Source organism: Dermacentor andersoni, chromosome 2, assembly GCF_023375885.2.
Source record: "Dermacentor andersoni chromosome 2, qqDerAnde1_hic_scaffold, whole genome shotgun sequence".
Taxonomy (NCBI): Eukaryota; Metazoa; Arthropoda; class Arachnida; order Ixodida; family Ixodidae; genus Dermacentor; species Dermacentor andersoni.
This window is the reverse complement of record NC_092815.1, coordinates 57,710,312-57,718,069: the sequence shown is the minus strand read 5'-3', so window position 1 is coordinate 57,718,069 and position 7,758 is coordinate 57,710,312. Positions and strand designations below refer to the sequence as shown.

The following is a 7,758-nucleotide window of genomic DNA, read 5'->3' as shown; positions in this document are numbered from 1 at the left end:
CATTCCGTTACCAGTAAGCTGGGTGCTACTAGCGATGTTGCGCACTTAATCGCTGTTCGATAAAAAATGGAAATAGATTACGTTTAACAGGAGCATCAAAGTGGAGACGTGGGAAGCGTCTGAATTTACCTACTCGGAACGTTAGCTCCAGAAGCCTACCAGGTGCGCCAGTGTTTTCGAGTATAGTATAGCATGTCATACTGGTGCGGGTGATATTCTGCTGTTTGATGTATACAGCAATTTTACTGATTGCAAATGACTGATCTGTTAAAGCCTGTAGTTCGTTACCTGCAGAGAAGGTCACAAGCTTACCGGATACAGATTCCGAAACAACGTCAAATATCAGCCCAGTGTTAACCTGAAGCCTCAAAAGCAATAGAACACTACGCTGCTGGCGTACACTATATAGTACAAGTAGCACATTTGAATTCTAGGCGGCCTTACCCGCCAGGAAGAGATGGTGTTGCGGAGACTCCGTGTCGGGGCAGCACTCGCACACCTCCGTGGACCATTTGGGGATACTTGCCCATATTGCCCAGCTCGAGCGCACGCGTGTAGAACCAAACAGCTGTTGTGTACATGATATGGCCTAAACCAGATACGACGGCGCTATACCTGCAAACAGTGGGCCTTGATCCCACGAGACCGCCAGACTATGATTCTTGGCTCTATGGGACCAACCTTCTGGCACGATCGATGTATATCAAACCGGCCTACAATTGTATATTTAATAGTTTATGCCGTTGAGCAAACTTTCAAAATTTTCGAAACTTTCGAAATAAAAAATTCCAGGGGACTGCGTGCTCGGGCTTAGAAAGTATTCTGTTTCTTTCTCAGATCACGCTTCCCGTGAGCTTTTGACCCTGCCTGCACTTTGAATTCTGCTTAATATATTTGTTTATTTTGGACAGCCGAATATTTATTCGTTTGTTTTTAGAAAAGAAAAAAAAATGCGTCATAGCGTCGTGCTTCGTTTGTTTGTTTGTTTGTTTGTTTGTTTGTTTTTTGTTTGTTTGTTTGTTTCAGCAGGAATAAATGAAGATATGAGGATAAGCATAGCGACGGTCTCGAGAAACAATCAACGCTGTTGTCTTCTCCTTCTATACCAGCCTCAGGTGGAGTCGCACTCTCGTTACCCTTGAGGCCCTTTCGCTAGGAACGCCAGGACGTTCCTACCACGGGCCCCAGAGACTATCGCAGCGGACGTCTTGCGTGCAGCAAGGAACTCGCGTAGCGTCTTCATCACATTTAAGTGATCTTCACTGATGTCGAAACGCGTTTGTTTCGCTTGTGTCTGTGCTGTTTAGTGATAACGAACGAGCAGCAGGCGCAATTCGTTCCTGGCCTCTACGGGCAGAAAAAGAGGCTCCATCGTCGTCCTTGGAAACTACCAGGCTTTCTCTAACGTACCACCACTTTCTTTAACGCTTTATACTTCAGACTGCTAGAATTCATGTTCGATTTTTGCTGTAAAGAAACAAAGAATAAGGAAAAAACGCGGCACTCTGGAAGGCAGTGGAACAGGCAAAAATTCGATGCCGAGAAATCTTTGCTCTTTCTCTCTCTCTCTCTCTCTCTCTCTCTCTCTCTCTCTATCTATCTATCTATCTATCTATCTATCTATCTATCTATCTATCTATCTATCTATCTATCTATCTATCTAGAAAGAAAGAAGGGCTATTACCCGGCCGTCGTGCAACCACACATTCGTTTAGACGTTCTTCTCTCTAGAAATACGGAAGAGGCATTCGTCCTCGTTCTGCCTGCTTTTCTCAGGAGACCGCGCGCCAGAGAAACTCGGATTAATAGTTTTCTCGACAGCGTATATTGGTCGCGGTGCGTCATGGGAGCACACATGCGCTCCTATAGGTTCCCAAGGTGCGTCGCTCCCTGCCCACTCTTGGTAGCAGTAAGGCACTCGTGGTAACAAACAAAACTCAGCATTAAGACAAGGGACGAAGAAAGAAGCGTACGACACGAGCGCTGCGCACAAATGCTTTCACAACGTTTGACGCTGCGGTAAATAACAGCAGATCCTGCTCCCACGTCTTATATTCGTTCCCCCGCAGGACCAGTGTAAAGTTTTTTTTTTACGACGGCTTCATTGGGTGGCATATACCGACAGCTTCGGGAGGCCTTCCATGTTGAAATGCTTCTGTCAACATTCGCACACAACACAGACAACGCAGACGACGGGACAAACGAATGATCAGGACAGATGTGCCGTCTATCAATTGAATTTTATTCGAAGTCGCAAACTATGTGTAAGGCAGATGACACGAAAGCACTACGCTTTCAGACACACTGCGTGCACATACAGTGCACGAGCAACAGTCGAATTCCGCATAGAATCAGGGGAATATCTACATGTGGCACAATACAATACAAGCGTGCGTGCGTGCGTGCGTGCGTGCGTGCGTGCGTGCGTGCGTGCGTGCGTGCGTGCGTGCGTGCGTGCGTGCGTGCGTGCGTGCGTGCGTGCGTGCGTGCGTGCGTGCGTGCGTTTGCGTACGCCACCCCATACTGGTCAACTTGCAATCAATGCAGATGCTTTAATTGTCAACCATTATAACCAGATGAAGACGAAATACAATAAAAGAACATACGCGCACAGCTTCACTAAAACAAGCATCAAACAGCGCGGCATGGTCTAACTGTGGCTTGTTTGGTATTCGTCGTAGTCAGATAAACGGTGGTGGATATACATCACTTAGAGCCCTCTTGACACATGTTCAAATTAGCTCTATATTCTATTCAGCGATGCTTAATGGAACATTATACATCCTCTGGATTATGTGTTAACGCGCAGTTAATTAGCTTGCGATATTTGTTGAGTTCGTAACGGTACAGCGTTACACATTCGCGAACATATTTCGTCGCTTTCCTGCTCCCCTGCTCATAACTGAAGCTCCAATACAGCCACCTCATTGTGCCTTGCTGCCACATAATTATGAGTCTGTTTTTGGAGAAGCAAAGCGGAGCAGCTGTCGTTTCCCACGCGCGTCAGGCCTCATTCAGACCACGGTACACGTTTCATTCAGACCGCGGCAAATTGTGTTTTGAAGGACTGCGTCCGTTATCGCTAATTATGTTTGAAATACAGAAAGAAAATAAAGCGTGCTTTATTTTAGTTTGCATGATTTCGGCTTCCCGAATGTTGTGGCGAAAAAAAAAACTGTTTATAGGTTAAGTGCCACATAGAGAGAGGTAGGCTGGCGTTTCGACAGGAGCCATTTTTTCCGTCGAAGTGGTGGTCTCCTATAGGCTGGCCGACGTTCAAATGATAAGACCACCTTGAGAACAGGCTTTTTCTTTTCTAGCTTTCTACTGACAAGAACAAACGGAATAAGGGCACCACCTTACTACGTGAATCATAATGAAAGCAATGCACAACAACTTTTCATAAACGAAAGCGGTGCATTATACTGAAAGCGAAACTGCTGTTTTGTACACTTTTGTTCATTTTTCCACATAGTCCTCACTTTTTCAGTACACACTCTTCCCGCAGGTCAGTAAGCTTGAGAAAGGCACCTCCGACAGAGCTCTGTTCTAGCCTTGTAGAGAGAATGACTCACTGCTGCACGGGTCGTCTCCGGTGTCTTGTACAGTTGGCCTCGATTTCGATTGCATTTGAAGCGGTGCAGAAGCACTTACCTTCCCATTGTGCGAATTCTTTCCACGGGGGAACTGTGAAGGCGCGCATTGTCGTATTGGGCGGTGTTTTCTTTCTTTCTTTTTTGCAGGTCGCTTAGCGCGCAATTAGTGACATTGCTCCATGCGATGTTGCAACGTATCGAGTGGCATTCGTTTTGCAGCAACATCAGCCTTCAATGCTCTCCTGAACTGCGATGTGCCCTATTTCAATAACGTTTACTATTCCGTCCGCTTTTTCTCGCCCGCCTTCTTTGTTGAGTGCATCAACCGCCTTCTCGTTGGCTCCAGTCGCGGCTCTCCGAAAGCGACCGCTCCGAGGCAGAGCTTGCAATGCACCATCTGGCCATCTTTAACACATCTGATACATCTACACGCATTTCTTGAGATCATTCACCTGCGACATTACGCAAGGTGACGTCTCTTATACATTTCTGCGGCTGAACTTTCCTCTTAAGCAGAAATTTTATTACCATACGTTGACAAAACGAGACACGGGGTGCTGATATTTTGCTTAGCTCACTGGTGGCTAGATGAGCTACATGCGAAATAAGACATTCATCATTGCCGAGAAGACACCGCCACGCACCATCAAGCACCCGCTCTTGTGGGATTTAAGTACTGTGTACAAATTTAGTCTATCGTTATTTTCAGTAAGGTGCAATTGTATATTACGTGTTGTTAACTTCATGGCGTTCACAACTTTTCCAGTTCCATTCAGGCTCCGGTACGCTCATGCCCCTCTGCGGTGCAGATCACGGTGCGGCTTTCCCGCATCGAATCTCTCGGTGCAAAAGTGGCACAAGTTCCCGCGCGACTTAAGCGCAAGAGCGTTACTAAACCGTATACCGTGACAAGACAAGTCGCTAGTCGCTTACGCGCCCAGTGCTAATGCACTATTTCCCTTCCGTCTGCTGACTTCGGCGCACGTAGTTCTGGCGAGAGCAAAGTCGTGTTAGCCTCGTCGAAAACAACAGAAGCGCAGTAAGCGCGCGGAGTGTACCAACTGCAGTCCGGTGTATCTCTGTGTTCCTGAGCTCACCCGCACGTGATGCTCCCCTCTGAACAGTGACCGCTCATTTACCTAGCAGGGTAGCAGCGGCATTGCATTAGCCAGCCCCACTATTACATCGGTGGCAAAAGACTTGGGCCTCTTTCGCGGTGCGAGACTATGATGCTGTGGCAAGCCCTTGAAACCTGTGGTTCATCTACAGCTGTAGGTTTGTAATCGAGGTCATAACCATTTGATGTGTATATTAACCTCTGAAAGAAAGATGTTTCTTTAATGAGGAGTCGTAAATAGTGTTTTTTAATGCCTTCTTGAAGCGACCAGGTTTTTTTATATTATTTCGATATGAATTACATGGGCACTCTAGGCGCATTTCTTGCCGTCGGCGTCGCCGTGATGTCTTGTATAAAGGCCAAGGGCGATAACACCGTCGCCAAGCGCCGTATACTGCATGTGCGAGTGAAAGCGTGCAAGGGGAGCAGACACTCGCGGCTCAACCTCGCGCGCGCAAGATAGGAAAGCGGGGAGGAAGCGCCTCGAATGGTCTTTCCGCATAGCGGGGCCAGCGAAAGCGCTCGGACAGAACGGGGTGTGGGCCTCCAGCGCAGCGGAAGAACGGCGATCCATGATAGCAAACACTCCCTTTGTGAAGGCCTTAAGCGGGGACGCGCACGCCGTCCGATCTGGTTGTGCTCCTCACCAGCACAGGTGAAGCCAGCGCTTGACCATATGTCACTTCTGAGAGAGCGACCCCAGAGTTCAAGTCCGCTCACAACCGAAGTGCTCTTTCTCTATTAAACTAGGTGAACGGCTCATTGGAAAGTGAAAGCTCGTTTTTTTTCTTGCTAAGGTGTCGTCTTTGGCTGAGTACTGATATTATGATCTCTCACAAAATTTGAAAGGTGAGTAGACTTCATCATAAAACCGGTGACACAAATCTATACGTCGAGAAAGATCTGTACGGAAAATTTACCTGTAATAAACTCGTAGGGAGGGCGAAGGAAGTGCTCCCTTTGCTTCACTATGAGTTAATGTTTGTTCGTGCCCACCATAAGATGGCGGCGTTCCGGTTTCACTTTCCGGACATCATCTCCACCCAACTTTTTTTTTTTATATAGCCTCCTTTCGCTTTCGCCATGCCAGCACGTTGGTCAAGCAAAAACTTATCTGAATTTCCCCGCGGTCGAAGCCCAAAAGCAAATAGTGTCAGTATAAACCAGAATCTTGTTTGGCCACACCCTCCTCTTGCATTCTTTTAATGAAACTCGGCGCCACTTTAGCGACAACGCCTCAACAAACTACCCAGGCTTCGTACATTGCTTAGCCTCCACAAAGTCATCAATCATGAGAGGAAGGACAAGCGCATGCGCATATTGAAGAATCTCCGATGAGGCAAACTTTGTTGGGCACTTCGACCGCATCTTCGTGCAAAATATCTTTACATTTTGTTTTTGTGTCATTGCTGGACCACACAAAAATCACTGAAAAAAAAAACTACAGCTCACTCAATGCTGTTTGACTGCGTGAAGTCTGATGAAAATTTTTTTCACCTTCAGAACTTAATTGCTGTTGTGACAACAGGGCACTCAACCTTAACCTCCCCAGTTTGTGTGCGTCGCGTCCAGAAGACCAGAATAGAAGCAAATCAAACAATACTGTGAAGCCGGAGTAATATAGATACGATTGTCTCTTGAAATCAGAATTAAACAGTCCAAACCTGAGCACGACAAATAATTCTTGTCGGCTACAGTGGCATATAGCCAGGAATTTATTTCGCAGGCAGGGGTGCCTCGTATTTCTAAAGTTCCCTAATAGGGAGTTTTAGAAATAATAGCCCCTGCTTTGCATACCGAAAAACTCAAACTCCTTGGTACGATTTTAGCAGTTCTTTACTTATTTATTTTCTCGTACACTTCCTTGCGTTCTTTGTACACCTGGCCGATAGCGTCCCCTAACTTTGGGTCGCATATTTCTAGAGCCCCCTGATCTCCCTCTACAGAAAGAATATATTTGGGTCGCATATTTCTAGAGCTCCCTGATCTCCCTCTACAGAAAGAATATATACTGATAAACCAGTCTATAGTGATAAAGCATTCTTTCAACACTATATTATCGCTAATTTTGCGGAAATACGCTGATTATTAAAAGAGAAAATTAAGGTCAAAGTTCCATGTTACAGCGAATTATTTAAGGCTAGGGGTTACGTACATTTCTGTTCTGCATGTGCAAAACTGTGGGTTGGTCCAGAAGATAGTGCAGTACCGGGCCGACTCGCGGCGGAGGTGAAGTAGGCTTCAAGCACTTCGCCAACTTGCAAAAATAAGTTTAATATCTTGGGCCCAAGTAGAACTCATATCAGATATTAAGCTGATATGAACAGATGCTACGCTTTGACCCACGTCGGCCATGTCTACGTTCGCACCCCCTTCTCTTTGTCGACGTTCCGATCGCTTGCGTAATCTACTTTCCTTTCCTTTCGTTCTCCCGTGGTGGTGGTCCCGTCGAAACGTCACGCGTGTCTAGTTTTCTCGGGCTCCTCGGGGAGGCGCTCCCATTGTCCACACGAATGTATACCAAAAATCACGGTAAATGAGTTTGTAGCTGTGTTCAAAATTATGTGTCACCTCTGTGTCACCTCTGTGTCACCTATCTCTCTCTCTCTCTCCCTCTCTCTCTCCCTCTCTCTCTCTCTCTCTCTCTCTCTCTCAAGAATAGGCAGTCTTACGGGCGATATTGTAGGCTCCCTACTTCCTGCACATGAATAATTATTTGGAGTAGGTATTCACGACACCAGCACACGTATAGCGATTGGTACTGTTTATTTAAATGTTCCAGCTTACAGGGTTCATTCGAACAAAGTATTTCTTCACTTCTTCAATAGCTCTCCGACTTATTCAGACAAACACATTTCCAAACCTACACAGATACAGTAAAATGCTCGCACATACATATCGCGGCATCTGCCCCTGGTGCGGCGACACACGCCCTACACTCTTTCACCTCTCGTGGGGGTGCGGGGGCAAACCTCAACACTTAAAGACGCCTAGCACGTGGGAGGTACAGCTGACCGGCGATACCCTGGCGGGACAAGAAGCTCT

General features: G+C 46.7%; 1 pseudogene; it reads right to left on the bottom strand.

Moving 5' to 3' along the window:
* Positions 1–6,888: 6,888 nt before the first annotated feature.
* On the bottom strand, positions 6,889–7,068 carry LOC126542681 (U2 spliceosomal RNA; annotated as a pseudogene).
* Between the last annotated feature and the right edge of the window lie 690 nt (positions 7,069–7,758).